The sequence below is a fragment of the Plectrocnemia conspersa genome, unplaced genomic scaffold (assembly GCF_051122295.1).
Source record: "Plectrocnemia conspersa isolate PC_06_02 unplaced genomic scaffold, ASM5112229v1 ptg000012l, whole genome shotgun sequence".
Taxonomy (NCBI): domain Eukaryota; kingdom Metazoa; phylum Arthropoda; class Insecta; order Trichoptera; family Polycentropodidae; genus Plectrocnemia; species Plectrocnemia conspersa.
This window is the reverse complement of record NW_028277176.1, coordinates 15,425,942-15,450,438: the sequence shown is the minus strand read 5'-3', so window position 1 is coordinate 15,450,438 and position 24,497 is coordinate 15,425,942. Positions and strand designations below refer to the sequence as shown.

Sequence of the window (24,497 nt, the reverse complement as noted above, 5' to 3'; positions counted from 1 at the left end):
GTGTTCTTTGATTTTTCAAAGGATATACGATTATTATTGTATGATAATTATATATAAATAAAACGTTAACACATGTGTGATTTAAATTTAAAATTTCGACTAAAAAAACTAATGACATTTTATAGATTTTTTGGGTTAAGAGTCAAATGGAAGGATCAGGAAACATTTAATAGCTTTTAGCTTAAAATATATTAGAATAGATCAATATTACCCATTCGAATTGAAAGAGAAAAAAATAAGGAGCATTCAAAATAAGGTTTATTAATTAATATATATATATAAAAATATGGTTCAATCTAATTTTATATTACCTCGGAATTGCTATTTAAAGTACTATTTTTCTAGTCTATTTATATTAAAAAAAAAATTAAGTAAATATTTAAATGGTTATTAATTTACTTCTTAGTTGAAATTATGATTTATAGAAAATAGTAAAACGAGATTTATTTTATTTTTTGCGATTTTTTATATCACAAAAAAATTATATTATTATTTTTCCACAAAGACACATGAAAAACTCTTGATGGTAGAAACGTAAGCCAATTTGATCCCATCCTCATTGACACAAGATATATGTCCAATCTAATGGACGTCAGGTCATATCGTAGGGCTAATGTGAACTTGGATCAGTACTTAACCATTGCAATACTGCGTGCTCACATATCCGATTTCAAACAGTGCACATTGCATATGATGGATATTTACTGTACTGCTAATATTTCATAGTTAGACTCACTTGAAAATGGTTTCTCATTGGTTGTAGAAATCATACTGACAGAAGCATAAGTTAAAAATAAAAATATATATTTGCATTTAAACAGATCCTTGTATAATATTATATAATACAAACCCTCACCCTTTTAATTCACAATCCGCTCACTAATTGGCGTTTCATATGTATTTACAGAAAACACACAGGCAGGCCGCGTCCTATATAAATTATCTAAATTACAGCATGTTTAGGCTATAAAGTTGAATTAGGATAGAGGGATGGTGAGCGCGAAAGCGTGGATATATATCGCAGCCGGGACGGGACACGTATCCGTGTGTGGAATTTTCCCGCGGGTCGAACGGAAACGTCCCGTCCCAGGGGCGCGAGGGAAAACCTTTTAGCGGAAAATGGATGGCAGCCTCCGATATCGCCGGATATCTATCATATTCGACGAAAATTCGCAACACGACATGATTGATCGACGACGACTCGAAAAACACTTGTCGTCCTGATTATACCGAGGGTATCGCGGATTTTTTTATTTTATATTCGGCAGCCGACCCCATATGTCAAAGGTTGAACGTGATCTGATATATAAATTATTTGCGATTTTCTAATAATAATATTATACTATATTTGCCATATGGCGGTCGTAAATAATAATGTGCGTATATATACAATATAGACAGTAGACTATCACTTTGATTTATCGCTTTGATAAATCCCAAGTTTACATATTTTTATATAGTATAAATCTTATATTTTATTATTTTATCTTAGTGCAGAATGCTGTTGTTTTATAATTCTAAGCTTTAATTTTAACAAGAAATTAAGGTTTTTATTATGTTTATTTGTATGGACTTCTTTCTTGTTCTATTACTATTTTTTCCGGCATATTTATATTTACATGATAATTGAACTCCAAAACTCACTAACAATCATATCTTATTTATTGAAACTTTCACCAATAACTATTAAATTACTTAACTTTTTAATTTAATGCAAAAAAGCGTTCCTGGGTTAATAGTCACGTATGCGCTTGTCAGAATGACATTGCATTCTGCATAGACTATGGTATTTTGTTTATTGCGCTTTTAACACTTATTGCGACAAGTTTTTTCTCACGGTCAATGAGTCAATTTTAATATTGGATTTATACCTGACCAATAGTTGGCACAATTTCAAAGCGCAAAGCATGTCAATCAGTAACTATTCAGCAAATTTTTTTATTAGATGACTTATGAATGTTCAATTCCACTTAAAAGTTATTTTGTTACGAATACCATTATCATATTTCTGTTCTCTAAAACTTTAACAAATGCATTATATGGTTTATAAGGACGACTAACATAGTTATTTTTTATCAAAGGATTTAGTAATACTCTAAAATAATAGATCATAATGTTTGATGAAAGAGATTTTATAAAAATACTAGAAATAATTTGAGACAAATATGTCACAGTGGTGTGATTAAATATTATTTTTATTTCCAAAAAAACAGCATAAAAACAAATAATAAATAGTTTAATGATAAGATAAATACGTGTGGCATATCAAGGTTAATACATGATAGCCTTATAAGTTTATCAATTTTGTTTTTCAAATACATATATGTTTATATTATATAAATATTGTGTTTATATACTGAAAAAATACAACAATTAAATTAAATATATTTTAACTTATCCTTGATTTGCAATTTGATTTTTGAGTTCAGAAAAAAATTATTAATGTATTGTAATTAACCGATGAGTATTGGGGAAGGGCAGATATGCTACTTTGAATGTTTGTTTTATTTGTGTATACTAAAAACCTATTTTTGGACTGTTTGCTCTATCTACTGTACTTTTATTAGATAACAACTGTTAAATATGTGCTTTGTGTTTAACAGATCAAAAATAATTCAACTAGTTTTTAATGTTAATATCCCCCGTGTTGGCAATCGCTTTGCGGTTATCAGTCATCAAGTTTTCGGAACGTTTAGCAATTTTAGTACGGTGATTGCGATATTGGCGGTTTATATGCAATCATTGGTCAATATTCGCTGGAGCAGAGTCGATTATTTACGATATCAATAATCTATAACAAATATTCCGACTACGATAAGCCTGTTGGTGACGTGTCAATTTGCATTTTTAACGATTCTTTATATTCGATGCAAAATAATAAAATGTGAGCCTTATTGCCTGTTAAAATAATATTATGTTACTAATACACATTAAGTCAATCCAGCTGAATAACCAAAGTTCAATTCTATACATATCCATTATCTGCTTAAAACATGTATTTTAATTGAATCTATTTGATTAAAAAGTCTTCGTGTTAAACATTTTTTTATTTTAAAATCTTTCACAGACTAGTTCGTAAGAGACTTATCAAAAGTGTAGTAATATTTTGTAAGCTTGTTTTTTTATTTTTACGCGGCGTATGTAAGATATACGAAATGTTTATTTACGATGACTATTTGTGCTCAATTTAAATAAACTCATACTTTTAATACTACAATATGTATATGTATAATACTTATATTGACATGTTGTATGTATATAATATTAAAAAAATAGATGCACTGTTTCTAAAAGACCCGGAGCGTTTGAGTTAATGGACAATAACATTTACACGCTTAGGAGATGATTTATTGCTTATGAGAGAAAGTTTGCTTAGGGTATTTTGAAAAATCTTTTGAATTTACGATGGTGACTATACGAACTCGCAGACAACGTAAATAATGGTGACCAAAATAAATTTCAAAGGGTTAAGGTTAAATATATACACTTGAATGTTTCTTTTGTATATGGTATGAATGAATTCTAAAGAATACATGTTTTAATTTGTAAATCGTATTTAATAAATTATATTATTTATTTATAATAATTATATATAATATTAAATTATAATTATTTGTCCTTTTTGAAATCCTGCGAATAGAGATTCTAATTATTGTTGTTTAAAAATAGATTTTTTGCTTATTTTGTATTTATATAAATATAAATGTAAAGCTTTTATGTAATTTATTTATGTAAAAGTCTTTCCTAAATTTAATTCTTATCTTATAATATTTTTAATTAGAGCTGAATTATTATAATAGTATTAAATTATTTGTTAGGAAATAATGTAACATCAGTTTTTTTTTTCACTGGAAATTAAATATGATTTGTATTAAAATCCTGATATCTTAAATGTGTATAGTAGTATAGGTATGAGATTTTTATTTAATTTAAGTACATTTATTTATTGCTCTTAAAATAAATTAAATCTGTAAATATCCAAGGATTTGACAATATAAATTGTATTATTATATTATATCCCAGCGCCTTTCTTTTAGGAGCGTTTAGATACTATTCGCTAAGTTCTCACAGAAAGTTATAAGTTGCATTTTAAATTACTGAATTATTTTCGATAAATTCTAGTTTTGGGTTTCGGAACGTCTTCGAAAATCATGATCACGTCCTCTTTTGCTGGCCGTTAGGGCACTACCCGACAAGCATATGGCTGTCGCCATTCAGTTTCTTAATACGTTAGCATTGCACATTGATCTGTTTATTGTCAGCTACGAGGAGCTGGTCCGCTACGTATCATATAATTGTAATATTTTATATTTTTTTTTGTTTGCTTCTTTCTATGTATTATTTTAATTATATATTTTTCGTGTAATAAAATAATACAATGCATTGTTTTCGACTATCGTGACGCATTGGGGTAAGCTGTTAGGCCACGATGGTTTTAATTTAGTCTCAATAAATAAATATTGTTACATCTCTACATATTTACAGAATATTTCTTGAAGTAATAAAAAAATTTCAGAACTTAATAAATATTTCTTGAAATAACAATATTTGTTCTCAAACAAAAATTAGATAAAGATTTTCTTATACAACTTTTTATTTTAAGAATCAATGTTTTTTTCAAAAATAAAGATTTTTACTATTCACTCAAAATTTGTGTTCGCATTACTGAAAAACAATAGGCATAAAAGGTACAGTTTGTACTGATTTAAAGGACATATTGTATTTACCCCCATATCTTTACAGTAATATATGATAAACTGACTACTTTTATGTGCATTTTAGAGTAGGGGATTACATATATTTATATATCTATGTATGTGTGCTACGCATAATTCTACAAAATTCCTCGAAAAAAACATGCAGTGTGGCACAAAAATTTTTGAATGGTAATATATCGGATTAGTTAATTTTAACATTTTTAATTTTTTTTAATCATTTTCTAAGATTAATGAAATGATTTAGTACAATAGTGTTCTATTTTTTTAAACAGTGGAAAACGGTGGAACGTTCAACGTCCCTTCCTGCTCTAGATTTTTTAACCAGTACCGATAATTCAGGGTGGAACCAGACTCATTGTTTTTGTCGAAAACATATATTACCAGGCTTTTAGGTGTGTAACGCTTAAAACAAAATCAGTAAAATTGGCATAATCTAGAATGTGACTAGCATGCTAGACTAGTGGTATATTTGGTGACAAATTTTATGTGGCTGTAAAATTATTTTGTTCGATTATTACAGATCAGGTTTTCATAGATGTATCTAATCTCACGAATTGATATTTAAAACAAAATTGAGCTAAGTGGTGTATGTGACGTCAATTGATTGTAAGCTATAATAATAGTTTATTATTAATATAATTAATGTCACTAATTCACAGACTTTGACATATAAAGTGAAATGTAGATGTTGGTGTCTGACGGTGGAGTTGAAATCGCAGGTCTTGGAAGTCCGACTTGGTGTTTTTTCGTTGCTTGCGTCAATTCTTAATTTATTTACTATTGTAATTCTCAGTTTTGTTTTAACTATTCATCTTTTATATCAGTCGTTCAAGGAAACTTAAGCGAATCTCTGACTATGATAATTAAGAACCAGTCCCGCTATCTTCATAAGCACATTTAAAATGTTGACACGTATTAGAGAAAGTAGTCAAATGTGACTAGTATGACGATCGTGTACCAAGGGGTCCAAAGAATAATATAAATTGATGCGAGGTCGAATGTATGATCTTCTGCGCGTGTGTTTATTTTTATGGCTGTTTATTATATAGGTGATTATTAATGGTTATTTAAATTTTGTGGTTATTGTGCGATACTGGGTGTAGTGCACGATTTCTATCTCCATTGTTGCGCTACGCTTTTGAAGTCTTGATCGATTTATCTGTTGTGTAAAACAGATTGTCTATTATTGTTTTAGTGAAAATGTAACTTTACAGATAAATATACATTCACTGAAACATATATGTATACCAATTAATCTATATTTTACATATATACAATACAATTATTAACTATTTAAAGAATTAAATCAAAAGTAAATTATTTATTATTTATAAAGATTCGATACAATATACATGGATGTTGTGCTACATAAATCATGTCAGGTAAACATACCATATGCTGTTTTAAACTTAAACACAGTGGAATTTTTTCTCGTAGCTTTTGGATAAATACGCATACGAAATTACCGACGCGATTAATCGGCAAAGCCCCACATGCGAAACTTTCCCAAACCCGAAGCGAAAGGTTTGAAAGCAGCTCAGCCCCGGCTCAGATTAACTAATTTCGCAAGCGCCAATTTTATGCAAATAATTTATCGAGCGCTTTAAGTTAATATCGGGAGGGGGCGAAAATATAAATCAGCATTGTCGATAAATAATATCGTCGGCTACTGCCGCAGGGGTAATTTAATAATATCAAAAACCCACTTAGTGTCCAAAGGCATTTTGGTGTTATTAAATTACCCCCCGTGTGCTCGGCGCACTGTTTAAACGAAAATATTGAGCGAGTTTACGTTTTTGGCAGCTTTTGTAAAAAGGAAATGACTGTCGTTCGTTTATATATTTTAATAAAATAAATCGACGTTTTCCAAAAAATATTTACTGGTCTGACACATTTCAATACGTGTTAATAAAAATAGCCGCTTTTTTGTATAGCATTTTCCTTTGTATGTTTAATTTTGTCGAGCAATGAGTTTTTCCAGTACATTTTTACAATATTTATATTTTTATACATGAAAGTCAATTTAATGAAAATTCATATATAACATAAGAAGCAACATGGTTGGTGACCAAATAAAAACAGTGTATAAGAATCTATTGCTACAATATATCTTTTTCATCCACCATGAGCAACAAACGATGCGTATATTTTTATTAAGTTAAGTCAGTGCACAGTCGATAGAAAATTTTAAAATATTGTGTACACATACACACAAGTGTGTATAATAATATATTAATAAACTAACGTGTTGCTATTACATCAAATAATTAGTTATAAAATATTATTGTATCACCGTTTATTTTTTCTGTTAAAAATATTATTGCAACCATCCTTTTTGTTACTTTGTAAATATAAATATATGTTGGTTTAATAATAAAATAATACGTGGAAACTTCAGCTTGGACTTTGAGAATCCAGTCTTGTGATTCTTTCATCGTATTTTTAAGAAAAATATAATAGCGATACATGCAGTTTATTTCTGTCATATATGTATTTATATACATATATACGTTTATCGCTTTAACATAACAGACGTTTATAGTGTTGTATAATAATATTAATAGAAATGTGTTTTCATTGATTGTAAATTATTTATTATTGTAAGTACAATAAATAAATGACTCCTGCAGCTCTGCTTGTTGTTTATGTCAATAACCAATTTTTAAAATGGTTAAATTACGAGTACATATTTATATTATTATATTTTGAACTTGGTATTCTTAAAAGCCAGTACGATATAATAGTGGTATAGTCGGTGACTAACACCCGAAAGTCCTGGGTTCAAATCCCATATTCAATTATGTGCTTTTCAATTTCTGTCATGTCTAAGAGATCAGAATAAGTGCTTATTATATACTTATAATTACTATCGATCATCACAGCTTAGGTTTTTCTAGATTTTTCTAATCTCACGGTTAATTATCGTGACTACTATTTAAAATTAAGGAGCAGGACATTGAACCGGTTTTATTAATAAATAATAATAATAATATAACATAATTGAAGCAGGCAATATTAAAATATGTATACTATATACATAAATTTATTTTTAATAAGGTTTTATTTAATAAAAGCGTATGCACTGTTTGTTATTTTAGTGATATTAGTATAATACTGATAAAAATATATTTACACATATATTTTTAAAAAGCAGATAGTCTATTTATATAATTTTAATTTAGATTTTCAATGTTTTCGAGTTTTATTTATTCATAACAGGTTAGTAAAAATTATAGTGATGTATTTTTCTATTAATTTATTGTTATATTGTATAATGATTTTAAATGTTAAGTAAAATCTCTTTCATAGTAAGCTTAGGTGAGTCATCATAAAAATATGCAACTAATTAACACAATTTTTATATTCTCAAAGAGATGGTTTACATATATATATGTATATTAAAAAAAGTCGTTGCCAACGACACTTTCTTTGGTGATTTACAGGTGTCGCAGCAGTAATACATGGGTTCAGATCATTAAACTTCTCAGACAGTTTGTTTATTATGATGTGTTAAGTAACTTATGAGGAGCGTTCCCAAATGCTGACATAAAAAATAAGAGACTATAGGGCATTCTAAAACTCGCAGCCAAAAGTCGACGAGAATTGACGAGTTGATGAGTTGTCAACATCGCCCCTTAGTAACTTAAAAAATATTTTATTGAGTAGACGCCATTGAATTGTATACCAACTCTCCCAGCAAAAAATACTATGATACATACTAGGATACATAGATAAGGAGATTTGAAAATGCTAAAACGTGATCGATTGTTAATCGACCACCACAACAGCGACTCAGGTCTCTGTAAAGAGAGTTTTAGGGATTTGAGAATCCTAGGGGTATGACTTCGTAGCTAGTAAGACCCAGGGTGGAATATAGTTAGAGTTTTATTATTTTATATTTACATATGTTGCGACAGACGAATGACGAGATGCTTTCTTCGAGCGGTGGTGGAGAAGCTGGCGCAGGGATGACATCCGTGAGAGGTGCTCACATGTCTTGTAGGTGCCTGAAGGGAGAGTGTCTGTAGGCAGTTCCTCTTGCTGCGATGATTGTGTTCGGGGTTTTCAGGTCGTATTATCGCGTCTGTTAGTGGGGGCGCGTCTGCCAAGCGGGGGAATCTGCTGGTCTTCCTTCTCCGCATTGGAGTCCAAGCTTAAGTTTCTAGGCTGCATAGCTTGCTGACCATTTGCAATTATGCAGTGATCATCCAGCCGCTTCTCAAAACGGTGAAATAGGTATACGCCTTTAGGAAGCGATGATTTTGGTTGATGAGCATTGTCCAAGGTCGTATTACATTACATGATTTATTACATCCGTGACCGTTTCGCTACAAATAAATATTTTCTCAATGACGGATAATATTTACAGAACGACTCGTGATATTTATGTGATTTCTTTTGGTCATAACGAGGGATTTTGTGTTTGGTCCAAATCCTTTACGCTTGTTTCCTTGTTGATCCCAGCTAATTAACACAATTTTTGAGACAAAGACCCTCTCAAACTGTGTGTGGTCGCTACAGATAGAATTAAAATTTTTGCGAATACTTTTAGCTCAGCATATATGTTCTTGTTATACTATGTACATAAATTTTGATTATTTGGCTCGTATTTTTATACCTCTGAGTTTGACATGCTTTCTACACACAATCATAATATTATTGAGGTAAAAATACAATATTATGACGATTGCCTGAAATTGAACTAAGGAGGTTTTGTATTAAACAAAATAGCCTCTATAATAACTTATTTGATCTTAAACAGTAAATTTCGTTGCTAAAGACAAATAATACATTATACTGTATTTTGTGATATATATAATTTAAACAAAAGATCGACACAGACAACTTTAATATTAGATAACTTCGGTTTGACTTACCATTACGGCGCCCGTGTGCATAGTACACTTCCATCGCGTGATTACTGGAAATAAATTAATTCACGCTGATAATCAGAGAGATGTCTTCGACGAGTTGGCTGAATAAACCAGAGCAGCTCGTCTAAGTTAATCTCCTTCACAGACAGCCTGTAATGAGCGTACAACTTCCAAATGCGACAGCTGCTACTAAGCCCTTTGCGAAAGATACTTGCGCAAACATTGCAACATACTCGATGCTTTGCGTCAAAAAGAAATGTCGCATTGCCTTTGTAATTATATATATATATATATATATATATATATATATATATATATATATATATATATATATATATATATATATATATATATATATATATATATATATATATATATATATATATATATATATATATATATATATATATATATATATATATATATATATATATATGATATATATATTTAAATCATTAATATTGATAATAGTTAATTTTTTTATTACAAATATATATATATTTAAATACACATTTAGGTGTATTTATTTATATGTATGCACTTACATGGATCGTAAGTCAATTACAGTTTAGCTGGATTTATTTTTTGATTGTTACTTAAATCCCGACAAAACTTTAAACTATTTTATTAATTAGTGGAATTTTCGTCCTCTTGAATTCTCTAAATTTTTTTTTTAATCTGTAAAATTTTTTTTAAGACTTACATCTACGTAATTATAAGCATAGTATTCCCCAGATTAAATTGACATCCTTTTATAAGCAAGATCTTGGTCGAAACTGTAACCCAAATTTATTTATATGCAGGCGCGTATGGTGAGATACTTTCCCTTTGAGTGAGTGAAAGATAATGGCATGCGTTACATGCGTTACGCACGCTCTTATCGCTCTTAAAGTATCTCACAGTACGCGTCTGGTGTTATGTATTGCCTTTCATTGATGTATAATCAGCAATAATATGTTTTGGTTAAAGATCATCATGCTCTCAAACTTATTACCAGTATATCTAGTATTCATTTTTAACTTTTATTGCCATGAAGTTCTTGAAAATTTTAGAGAAAGTAAAATATGATTATTCTATAATTGTTCTTGTTGATGTTTCTTCCTCAGTCCAATAGATTTTCATATACATTTTTCTACTTTTTCATTTCTGTGTGTTGTGGTGGCTTAGATAATATTTTCAGGGTAATGATTGTCATAAAATAAATATGTTTTCTTGCTAATTATTAAAAAATATCTTAGACAATCATTACAAAATTCACCATAACCTCAATTCCGCGAATTTATTTATCTACCTTCTCGTAATGTAGCAGTCTGGAAAAAAATTCTACACGTCTCGTGATTCCGATTACCTTGCAGTGGTTTAAAGAATAATTAAAATATCTTTAAAGTAGAAATAATCCTAATTTAGCAAAATGTCAACGTTGGGCGGGTTCGGTCCATAATTCAATACACGAAATCGGCCGGCAGCGGTCGAGCATGCTGTATGCAGATCGCGGAGTCACAGCACAGCCCTATAATGGGTATCCATTTCCCTCGCCTAATTTGCAAGCGGAGCCGTTGCCATCTGCTGGAGAGGATTGTCATTGATGGATGTGCGGAGATGAGCGGGGCCCACCCCACGGATCCTGTCGAGGATTACTGCGAGATCTCGGTCGGTTATCCTGCACTCCATCAAAGCTTCCGCCGCTGACAATCTGCGATTTTCTGCGGGAAATTTTCCAATGTTGCACACACGATAAGAAAATTCGTGAAATTAATTTTAAACTTTTGTGCGATAACTACAGGTAGGTCTAGTGATATTTGTTTTGTTCTAAATACAGAATTATATTATACTATAATTTGCTTCAAAATTAATTTTGTGATAGTACCTGCATTATATTTTTTACTAGTATCAGTAATCAACTACTTTTTACAACATCTAGAAAAAAGTTAACGTCAAAATCAGTTGTGTCAAGTGATCGAAAGTCGTATTAGGGTCTAAATACACAAAAAAAAATCAAGTTGGTTTTAGGACTCCACATAAGGAGTTTGTCTGATAATTACAAAGCTTATTCGATGCGAGGCGTATTATTTTCTAGAACAATTTCTAAGCTTATGAAAAATGATTTTTGTGTTATTTAAAGGCTTTTAAAAGTTTGCGTAGCTATTGCGCAATTTTAGGTGTAATTTTACCGTTTTTGCTAAGCGAATCTTGATCTCTAAATTGTTAAAAAAATTGTTAAAACAGTACAGTACAGAGAGTTTTCAATTGCACTTCTCGATTTTCTCGAGAATCTTCGAGAAGTTTTTTTTAAATAAAAAAATATACAGTAGACCCCCAATAGCACGGTAAATTGGGAACGTGCTATTTGGGTGCCCGTTACTTTATGTATGATCGAGCCAAAGGGAGGAAATCTCACCACAAGCCCCTGATTCTTACGTACGTATTGAAAAAAAGTATGAGAATTTTTTATTCCCGCAATTACACGCACCCAAATAGCACGTCCTCAATTTATCGTGTTATTGGGGGGTCTACTGTATGTGATTATAATAATATATTATATTAATGTGAATATATTTAGATATGTATCTTTAGCGCTTTTAATTGTACCAATATTTAATAATATAAATCATTATTAATAATAAATAATTATACACATATTAGTAGGTAAATTACTACATATTATTATTAAAATAGCTATTTAAAAAGCACATACCATCTAAAGTGGGATCGGGATAAAAAAATCGGTGGTAAAAAAGTTTGTTCTCTTGCTCAACAATTCAAATAGGACGGAATAGTGTAGTCCGTAACGTCTCAGACCAGTAACTCTGAGGTTGCGGGTTCGATTCCCGGCAGCGGAACTCAAATTTTTATAGCTATTAATAACAAAAAAAACCAGCCCCCAGCTGCAGTGACATCAATTGATTATAAATTGTGAAGCACATAATTAATTATATAGATAGTCACATTTCCCAGACTTTCAATGTGGTGGTTATTACTTACTGTAGGTAATCATTAGATAATGTTCGATATTTTAATTAAATTTATGTTATTTTAAAGGGTAGTCAAAGGGTAGTACAAGTTGAAAAAATAGTTGAATCTTGAAAAAAAATTTTGCATTAAAAAAATAATCTTTTGAATTGAAAAAAATAATTGGGTCGTTGGTGAATATTGTAAATTTTTTTGCTATATTTTATAGTAGTACAAAATACGTATGTATGTAAAAATTAATAACAACTATTTTTTTAATATGTACAATTTCAAAATTAATACTTTAGTTATTATATTATGTACAATTTTAAAATAAATCAATTTAGTTAATATATTTTATTTCGATGTTATGTTCGTATTTTCGTTTTTTTTTACTTTGTGCATAATTTTATTCTTTTGTTATTTTTCAATGTTTTTTTTATATTCAACTAGAAATGTCATCTCGTATCTAAGGTAGATCACGTTTTTGTACTAGTGCAAAGATTATTATATAGCACTGAGCATATAGTAGGCATATCGCATAAACGGGTGGCTGGTTGCGTCCGCCAATAACGAGCGGCCGGCAGATGTGACAAACGGCCTAGGCTGGACCCTCGGTATTAGTAGTCGGTTTGGCCGCGTGTCGTTTTATCACCGGTTTTCACCTAAACAAGATAATTTGGGTTGTGTCGTTTAGGCGCCGCGGCACGTGCTCGCCAGGTGGCATCGGCGTCGCATTACCCAATTCCGACCCTTTACACCCGCGCACTAATTAGTCCCGGGACCCTTTCGCGCGATCGCCCACCAATCAACATAAATTAAAATTACAATTATTTCAATTTTCATAACTTTGCATGCGTTTATCCCTGTATGTGTATGTACACCTATGTAGATCAGCCCTGGGCAAAATTTGGTCTGCGAGCATATGTACCGATTTGACGTGGGCGAAAGTACATGTTCACTTCAGTAGTGTTTAAACATTATTAACATTTATTTTATAATATATGAGTAATATTGCTATTACTCAGTATTTATATTTCTTACTATTTGCCGTTGCTTTGATTTAAAATGTATCGCCAATAAACTTGTGATTTGTTCGAGAGAGACATTCTCATAATGTAAAGGGTGTTTTTTTTTAAATTGCCGACACTTTTTCTGGTGACAGCCAATTCGACAGCTGACAGATGATTTGTCCTGTTTGGTTTGCCATTTCACCATCAATAGACTTACGCCAGAACAACGCTTGAAAATTGTGCAAATTTATTTTGAAAATCGTGGTTCAGTTAGTGGAACTTAGCGTGCGTTACGTACATTTTATAGTCGACAAACGTCCACTCGCGCAAGTAATTTGAATAATCATGCATCTTTTTTGCACCACAGTTAATAATACGCATCCGCAGAGACGTCGTACAGTGCGCACCGAATATGTTGTTTCTACTGTGGAAGACCCGAATGAGTCGATTTGAGATCGTGCCCAGCAATTGGAGCTGCGTCCATCTACTTTATATAATATTTTGGTTTACGAGCTTAGTTTAAGATCCAGTTCGTACAAGGATTGAAGCCGTTTGACCATCGTGTGTGTCGTACGTTCGATAAATGAACTAAAAACAAGTTTGCTCTTTTTTTCATGTCAATTATTTATATTTCGATCTTACATAAAACTTTAAATATACATACATGACTATGGTTTTCTTATGGTATTTTTCAGATCTCTTTTACACGAAAATGCGTATTTTGAGAAAAGAATATGAACTTCATAGATCTGAACATTCAAAATAAAAATTCAATAGTTTGGTAGCTGGCAAATTTAAAGAACATGGTAAAACTTTTTATTTCAACTCTGTACACTTTAGTCTATGCATTATTCGTTTTACATAGTTTTTTAAAATTCCAAAAATAAGCTTGTGTTTTTAATTTGTAAAAACTATCCTACTTCATGTATGTATATTAGATATAATTAAATAATGTACTTAAGCATAATTTATGCGGTGTCTAAATATTATACTATCACAGTAATGCAAGGTTATTCAATACATCTGGAACTAAATAGAAAGATTTCGATCTCTATATTTTAATAATAATTGTGCCAAGTCTTCTAATATGGCAATATCGATAAAAGATCATTATTTTAAAAACCCTGCACATCCAAATATTCTCTTCTTATTCAGAAAATCCGAAAAAAGAATCTGAAGTATCCTCATTTTGGTTAATATCTTTTCCTATATTGTAATGCCTTTCTTATTATGAGTTTTGGTTTATAATTTTCTGTGTTCCTGTAGAAAGATGTATATTTTTTTAACCTACAAAATGAGATAATTATACTTATTATATTTTTAATGATTTCAGATTGGCACATTTTTGAGCGTTGTGATTTTGCATAGCGATTTCGAAGAGAAAATTCGCACTTGTCAACTTGCCTATAACAGTGAGTAGCTTTTTAGTTTCTGATTACGCTTGTGGCTTGTATGAGGAGCTGGTCGGATTTATTTCGTTTTATTTATATTTGATAATTTATGGGGGCTTTAACTACCTGTAAAATTTATTATAATTTATCTTTCATTTCAAACAAACGAAAACACGTCTCATAAGTAAGGCAGACACAACTCGTGACTAAACAATTGTGTTAATAATTGGCAATAGTGCACTGATTCACAGCTGTACAGCCGAGAAAATGCGTATTAATTAGACAAAAAATCTACTTTGTGCATATTACTATCGTTCTTTTACCCTTGGTTACCGATCTAGAGCCTTTTTATTTTAAGGTGACACATCTTGTGGATGATCCAAGAAGCAATGTAATTAGCTCGTTATCTCGAACTAACATTAGACGTAGAATAAACGGCATCAAAATGATATACATCTGCAAAATGGCTGACGTGTCGAGTTGTATTATTGTCGTCTGTGATTTCAGTAGAGCGTTTTTTTCTCGCGATGCTCTCTGAATGATATATATATATATATATATATATATATATATATATATATATATATATATATATATATATATATATATATATATATATATTTATAAAATAAACTTTTATCATATTTTATGGCGGCTATTTTGGCAGATCCTGCAAAGTAGTATCCTTTCCGTCTTAACACTCAAAAAGTTAATGTTCTATTTTTTATTCAATATTTCAATTTGGTTTTGCTCATTATGACGCATGTTTTGACAAGGTTCTGATTCAATTAAATTTTAAATTTCACTTTATGAATTAACATTGGCATTTGCTTACTGTTAACACTGTTCTTATGTGCTGGTAAATAAAACTTTCGAGCATTTATAATCATTGAGTTATAAAAATAATTAATTTGTAAAGATTTTTTCGTTGGTGTACGAAACAATGTTCCAAATCCAATCAGACGTCAATTATTAAATAGTTCTAAAGCACAAATAAACGACAAAAAATACAAGTATTGGTGATTATTTTCGCTGAACTGGCACAGAAGCACAGGATTATGCATTAAGTTGAATGACGACGTTGCTAATTTTACTGATATTCAATTAAAAAATGCAGTTTCACATCAATAATATTTTTATTAGAAAATAACAAAAAGTCTGTTTTCACTCTAAATTTTCAGCATTAGCTAAAAAATCGAAACCTGGTATGCAAGTTAAACTTCTCTTAAATTCTTAAAAACGTCAGATCACTAACTTCGCACTAAGCAGAGCTACGTTGAATTGACCGAAACGACTCTCAGAAAACCGTGAAAAGCATCAGATTTCTTGCAAGCATCTGACCAGGCTTAGCTAAAGTAGTCACCCAAATTCCAAAGAGCTTAACCCGATCATCGATACAACTTTGAAAACACGTGTCCCAGTACTACGTCAAAAAAGAGACGCATGTATATTATTATTGCACAAATTTTACAATCATATTTTACACTGTTGTAATTTGAAAAAAAATATACAGGAACTTTGTAATTATATAAATTAACGTACGCACGCACATAGCATACAATGAAAAATGTGACATGTTTTCCTTAAACATAAAATCAAATTTATTGCTGAAACAATGGCGCTTATTACTTGTATTATAATAAAAAATATACATTGCTTACTTTCCCATGTACTAGCAGAAACGGAGCCCAAAAAACGTTTGTAAAAATAATGTTTTCTTTCTAGTCCCTATACTATTTACATACATAGTATAGCAGTTATTTAGAATAAATACATAACTTTTCTCAACGCCAAAGCGACAGAAAATAAAAGTAAAAGTCATTGTTAAAATAAAACAAAATTCGTTTGAAATTCTCACCATGTTTCCCACTTAATAAGAAAAGTCTTAGTTTTGTGCTTGCTTAAAAATGAAATGATATTTTAATTTAACAATATATGTACATGACAAATAAACGGTGTCACTGAATGTACACGACAGAACGTTCACAAACAAAATGTTCACACCACAAAATTTTCACACGACCGATCGTTTAAAACGTTCATCCACAAAACGATCACGCGACAGAATTCTTAACTTAATTAAAAACAATTCAAAAAACTGTTAAGGAATTCGATTAAATAATCGAAGAATAACACTTTGTTTACATATTAGTAAATATAAAAGTCCTGATAAGGATTTATTCATAAAATTGTCTCTTTTACGAAAGTTTAAAGTGCTCCACTTTTCTAACAATGCAAAAAAAATTGTATATGTCCTTAGTATTATTTAAACATGATGTTATAAAAAATGCTAAAGTGCCTTAGGTACACGTTATTTCATCACAGGGTCAGCAAATCGACTACTTAAAAATTTACCCACCTTCTCGATGATTTACTTTAATATCTCTTCGCGAACATAATAACACCTTAATGTCTCTCTTTGTTTATTATCGTTTTACGCCTCCCATAACGGCCGAAATGGTCGACGTTAAGATGAGATAACGACATTTTTCGCGTTTTAAATCGTTGCCAATTACAGTTGACGAAAGCAAGAACTCGGTTCTAAGAAATATTGTTTTGGCGGTGAATTATTTTCGCGGTTGGTTCCCCATTTGCGCACGGAGGATGGTTTTGCTTTTGTGGTTGAAAAATGTGGACGTTCCAAAACGGCGGCGAACAAACGCGACCGAGACATAAAAGTGCGGTGTATACCAGTGCAGAGCATAGACAGAGAGTATGGGGCCCTGAAAGCATTCGAACACAGCCTCCGTATTCGCCGGCAAAAGAGAATCTCGACGTGTACATATCTCAATGATGCACTCGTGTCTTATTCCATAATGCTGCGCGACGCGCGCGAGTTTGCATTTTCAACATTTTTCACTAGTGCACATTTGAATACAATTGTGTGTCCGGAAAAGTGATATAATCGATTTTTCAAATGTTATACTAAGCATGTGTTACAAGCTAAGATAATATCTTCTCACGAAAAAGAATCTAACGGAAGTTGCGAGAACTATAAAACAACTTTATTTATTTCACATGTAAACATGATAATGCTTCACATCTTCCACTAACGCTTGAAGTATTTTATTGACTCACAAATATCAAACTAACTAGCTGGGTTTGTTTATAAAATAGTAACACAGGATTATAGTGTTTTTAATGCATCTATAATGATATGCTCATAGATTAAAAAGAGATGTCTTGAGAAATGGAAAATATCAGGAAATGAGAAATACTATATCTGACTAGCAGTAATGTGGAAGAAATTCTTACATGCAAGTAACCACCATATCTTGGAATAAAGTAACATTAAAAATATAGACTGTCGCTTGCTTGACATAAGCTCTACAATTATTTATATATATATATATATATTGCTTACGAAGAAAAAGAAAATATTATGGAAAAAACATCAATGAATCTAGAAGAAAAGAAGGACAAAAAATGCTTTATTATTTGCACATTTAGGTCTTTTGCATAGCTTATCTTTGTGGGTCCTTTATTTCTCCCCACACCTTGCCTCTTCCTCTGTATCACTAGTTTCCGACTAAAAATTGCTGCTAAAACACTCTACTATCAGCTGTCTCGCAAAAAATCTTTTTCGAGCATATTTATGACAGTTTGTCTTTGATGCGATGCTCATTAATGCTTATTGATTTAATCATCTTCAATATTCAATATATTTAGATAAATATTCTCCATCCAAACATCTAAAAAGCATTAATTTTTGTTTTCCTCATGTTTTAAATAGCTCACGTTTTAATATGTCAATTTTACAAAAAAGGATATTGATATTAAAAAAACCTGGTCAAATAAAGATTAATTTGAACATGCATTCAGATGACATAGTTTAAAAAACCTAATTAGAAGGTAGAATTTTACTTAACTCGCTAAATTATCGCTAAGGTTATTAAAACCAAGATTTTTATTTATGAACAGGGAATAACAATTCGTTTTGACAAAAGGTTTAAAACAATACGAAAATACTCAATACTACAATTGTAACAATTGTGCACACCCGTTAACCGCTCATAATCACCAGAAAAAACTCCATTTTGTGCGTAAATAGTGCAATGGACAATGTGATAAAACAGCTATTTGAATACACCATTTGAATTAAGGACATTTGAAAAATTCACATTGCAGTTATTCTTATCCAAAGTGTGAACAATTATCGTCGGTCAAATAATCAAGCGATGCAATTGGCACATCAACATCCGCACACGTGATACACCAGAGACGCCTTGAATCAATAGTATAGAATAAACAATACTTTGTTACATCACGCGATTCGAGCTGGCAGACAATCATATCGAGACCGAGAGCAAACAACAACAACAAACAGAAGAGACCTCGATGGAACATCCAGAGAATATTACTTCTCCATCAGTATTTGAGAAATACAAGTCGACACTATTTCTCTGTGGCATATTTTACTTAATATTAATAAACTGCTACCAGATTTTTTCATCGTCTATTTTGGCCACAAGGCCACAAAACATAATTATTTTTACTTATTTACTCTATCCACGGTTTTTTTCATACAAGTATACCATTTTGTTTAAAACTACTAATTTATTTTAAATAATTGCATAATGAATTAAATCGCAGTGACAATTTTTTAATAAAATCCATTGTTTTTTTTAAGATATAATTTCAATAGTTAGAATATTTTTAACTCAAGTTAAACTGTTGTATTTATTTTGGTTAAATATATCAGATTTCTCTCTAGTAGATATTGTATCTTTGTACAGTAAAGATTATCGAAATTTTTCTCATTAAAAAACTAAGGAAGCGATCTACAATACTTGCTTTAAACATGTCAAAACGGTTCGCGATTGGTTGACGAGTCGACGCGGTGGGGGTGAAATTGTGGAGGGAGGAGACGAATCTCACAGTTCTGTACTCAGTAGCTCTAGTTTTTCGGCTGCGAATGCACGGACGCCCCGGGCCAGCGTTTCTCAACAGTTTTGTTTGGACAGTGACGTAACGGCAGCGGTGAAGTTTAAAAACTTTTCACCGGTACTATCAATTTGCGTTGTTGACTTAGTCAAAGACAAGAAAAAAAAACTTGTGAAATGTGCCAGTTAAAATATCAAGGTAAATAACGTGAGTAGTATATAGGTTAGATAATTAGTTTAATTATGGGGTATTAAAATTAGACTTTCATTTATAATATCTGAAGCGTCTTCAAATTTTATAGATTAAAATTATATGGCGGGCTACTCAAAATATTTTTAATAGCTTTAAGCAATGATCAGAATTTTTTTGTTGTTGGTATTATACATAGTTAAATTTTAAGTTTTTTTTTAATAACGTAGTTAATTTGCCAATACACTAAACTGACTTTTACTTATAATCTGTTATTTTTTCTAAAGTGTACCGTTGTATTTTATGCAGTGAATGCAATTTTATTGAAAATAGTGCACCTAAAATATATAATCTAGAACAACTTTTAAAGAATTCCGACTACTGATTTAGATTATATAAAACAAACTATACTTAAAAGATAAATATGAAATTTATCTCGCGTCTAAATAAAATTCTGATTAAACTAAATATTTTATAAAAATTATTTAATAATTATTTAAAAAAATATAAAATGAGCTCGACACTTATTTAATAATATCCAATTAATAAATTTGACAAAATTATTACAGTTTAATTAAAAATTTTGTAATCTCAGTAATTTGACTGCGTAAATAAACAATTAATATAACCAAAATATGTATTGTAAACGAAAATTTAAATAATTAAGTTTGACGTTGAATTGTAAAATAAATGAGAGTTAGAAATTTTTTTAATATCTGAAATAACTTGTTTATATGTATAAACATTTATCTTTTTGTTAAAATATTAAGGTTAATTACGCACCGAGTATGGAAACTTATTTTTTAGGCACTGAATGATTTACATTTACATACTTCGATTTCACATTCGCCTCACACTTTTTTTTTAAATTATTTAATGACAAAATAATAATCACAATACAATCCTAAAGGACGATCTTTAAATACAAATTTCAGGCTGAATTTTTTAAAATTTTCATATATAGGTTAGGTGTATTTTACCGTAAGGTTATACATTACCATGCACAGGTTATTAATAGATAGAAATGTCTATATTTAGGAACAGTTACCATGGCATTATTATATTTTTATTTCATGTTTCTTATTAGGCATCATAATAATCAAACGACTGAAACTCTTGTATCCATATTAGCATATGGCATATGACCCATTAAATTTTTGTTACAATTTACACAACTCTGAGATTGTTTTAATTTAATAAAAAATACGTCGCATATAATAATTTCATCTGAGTGTATATATCTGTAATATAATTTATTATTGTATTTTTAATTCTATTATAGTTATGTCACGTAGATGTGCTCACATAAAAGTTTTTAAATTAACTTTTTTCCCTTTAAATATTTTTGTTAAAAGAGACGGGGGTTTATATATAATCAAAATATAAATTAATTAAAAGCGAGGCGGCCTCAAGAAATAAGCTCGCAATTTGGAATCAGAGCGCTACAGACATTTACAAATCTTACTTACTGTTACAGACCGACATTGAACTTTCATTATATGTGATGTATATAATCAATATCAGAGATGTCACAATTACTTATTTTTGCTTTTAATGAGAACGATAACATGGAACAAAATTTATATAATGTTTTTATGTACATTATATAATTTAAAATAATTTTGGAGATGTGATGCATAATATGTTTGACTAACTTTAATAGAACCAAAGGGGTAAAATTAATATTAGACATGTCCCATTAACCATATTTTCGAATAAAATGCAAAAAGTCTTACAATAAAAGTAGATTTACTATACTCTATTTGCGTTAACACAGTCAGTTTGAGAGCTATCCATTTCATTATTATTCATAATCGAGAAAGAGATGACAAGTTTGGTTTACGCCTCTACTATTAGCTCTAAAGCACACGAAACGGATATACGTCCGATATACTAATCATTACTCTTGTTTATATTTTGAACAAATCTATAGAAATTAAAATCATTACTATATTTTTTATATTTATCAATCAATCAGAGTAACGATAAATATATTCGTGTCGTGTGCTTTACAGCTAATAGTAGGGGCGTAAACCCAAATCTCTTTCTTAATTATAAATAATGCTGGAATGAATAGCTCTGAAACTGACTGTGTTAACGCAAATATATTATAGTAATATTTTAATAAAACCTATTTATAAATACGTAACCTATCGCTATATTTTGTTGTCTTAATCTGATAATTTTAATTGGAACCAGCTAGTTTTAAAATAATCTAAATATAAATTGAAAATTAAAGATATTATTCAAAATGTAATAATTTGATTTGATGACACATATAAACTTTACTTCAATTCTTGATTATAACATCATATAAGTTTGAATTATAATATATAAGTATATAGGGTTAGATAGCGTAGTCTGTAAGGTCTAGACTGGTAATTCAGAGTCTGCGGGCTCGAGCTACTGCAGCATATTTAAAAATGCGCTATTTTAAAAAAAGTGACATATATTGATTTTAAATTATAATACACATAATAGTTTTTAATTCATAATATAGATGTCCAGGTATTTAGACAAATTTATTCCGCTGTAACGCATTGGATATACACCTGACAGGTTATAACATAATATTAAATTATAATAAAATATAAGTCTCGCGCATTATTTATTTTCGACACCCAACGCATTTTCCGATATAATATTTTTTTGGTAGCTTGACTTTTTATCCCATTGCCTTTTTTTTAAAGCGTTGGGTTACGATTCGCTGAGTTGTCGCAGAGAGTTCTATGTTGCTAATTGTCAAAAATCAGATTATTCTTGATCAATTCCAGCTTCGATAATCACGATCACATCCTCTTTTAATGTCCGTTAAGGCTAGGATGTCCGCAATAGCAGACTTGCCTATGGCTGTCGCCATCTGGCTCCTTAATACGCTGAAATTATATTAATCTGCATATACTAGCAATAAGGAGCTAGTCCAGCTCATATCGCTTCTCATATTTTATAATTTTTTTTCTTTTCATGTATTTTTTTTGTATTGTTTTTTTGAGCATCGTGGCGCATTAGAGATAACCTGTTAAATCAAGATGCTCTTAATTTAATTTAGTTATTATCAGTTTGCATTTTGTACAAGTAAAATTAATCTATGAACTACATATTCTTACACTTGGAAGGATTTAGTATTGACATAGCCCTTTGAACCACACTTCAAACACAATAATTCCACGAGGTCTTGTGAGCTCTTTCACGTCACGCAAACTCTATAAAGTAAAATAAAATCATAACATATTTTTATTTTCCTAATATACCTACTATATATCTGCTTCTTATTAGAATGATCGCTCTCAAATTAACAGTAGTTGAAACGTGTATAGTTTTTGTAGTAGTGAATTTATATACATAGTATGTATGTAGGTATAGGGTTGGGAATTTGTTTAGACAATCGAAGTATGCTGATTTTTTAGGATTCGGCGTAGTTCCGTTTAGTGTGAATTTGGCTTAAGTTGAAAGCGAAGTGGTAGTTAAGGAATAAGTTTCTGGCTGAAGTAAAATGAATTAAGTACAGTCATGTCATTGTTTATTTAGTCTGCAGAATGAGAAAAATTCAACATTCTCTTCAGCTCTCAATCATCTGACTAATAAGAGCTTTAGAGAGAAACAATACTCTTTGTTATATTATACATATCTTATTGGACTGTATTATTCGTAATGGTGATTCTAAATCCGTAAAATTTGGCAACGTCGTTATTTTATTGAATGTATATTCATGGCTTTGTATTTTTTCAAAGATATTTGGGCACTGATCCTATGCTTTATCCATGGCTTTTATGAAAGTGATTTTGAAATGGATATCATTTAAAAGATACGCAAAATAGTTTGTATAACGCCAACGAGAAAAAACATCATAAAGCTGATCGGAAAGACACAAATTAATCAATTAGTTTTATGATATTGTTATAGTGAGTACTTTACAACTAATTGTGCCGCAACGGTTACGGGTGATCCTGATGCATACGAAAAAAATCATACATTGATAAGATTTATGTAAAAAAATCAAAATAAATGCTATTTTGTAAAATAGGTTCGAAAAACTGTTTTGCTGAATAAATGAAATTTCTGATATTTTAACGTTATTCCGGCGCTACGGTACCATAAATTAAGACACTAAATATCTGGCGTATTCTCCCGAGCATAATTCTAACACACCATAAATAACGTTTAGTGCGATGTTTTACACGGAACGTACGCTGCGTGGACACGTATAATTTTATTTTGCCCTATTACGAATTTGAAATATGAGATTTTCCCTCACACACCTGTACGAAACGTATTATTATATTTTCTCCACACACAACACGCCATATTATACATATATAATATAATAATACGCACACACTTAAATCATGTGCCTGGCCCAGCTACGGGGTGCTTTGGTGCGTTCATACGCTTTTTCAATTGACTCCCGTGTCCCATAAAGAAATTATTACGATATCACCCTTTTGGGGGAAACGTGTATGGCTATCGAGGGGAACGCTG

At 30.5% G+C, this 24,497-nt stretch overlaps 2 protein-coding genes across 6 annotated transcripts in view; one reads left to right on the top strand and one right to left on the bottom strand.

Moving 5' to 3' along the window:
• The window catches only part of LOC148228361 (larval cuticle protein 65Ag1-like), a 156,371-nt gene that overhangs the window by 53,837 nt on the left and 78,037 nt on the right, over positions 1 to 24,497 (bottom strand). The gene's annotated exons all lie outside the window — the stretch shown is intronic.
• The window catches only part of LOC148228362 (uncharacterized), a 60,073-nt gene continuing 55,407 nt past the window's right edge, over positions 19,832 to 24,497 (top strand). For 3 of the 5 annotated variants that reach the window (XM_088200229.1, XM_088200230.1, XM_088200234.1), the window contains exon 1: positions 19,832 to 20,027. The gene's annotated coding sequence lies outside the window, so the exon portion shown is untranslated. Of the gene's footprint in view, positions 20,037 to 24,497 lie in introns of all 5 variants that reach the window. The other 2 variants (XM_088200232.1, XM_088200231.1) reach the window with 1 other exon arrangement.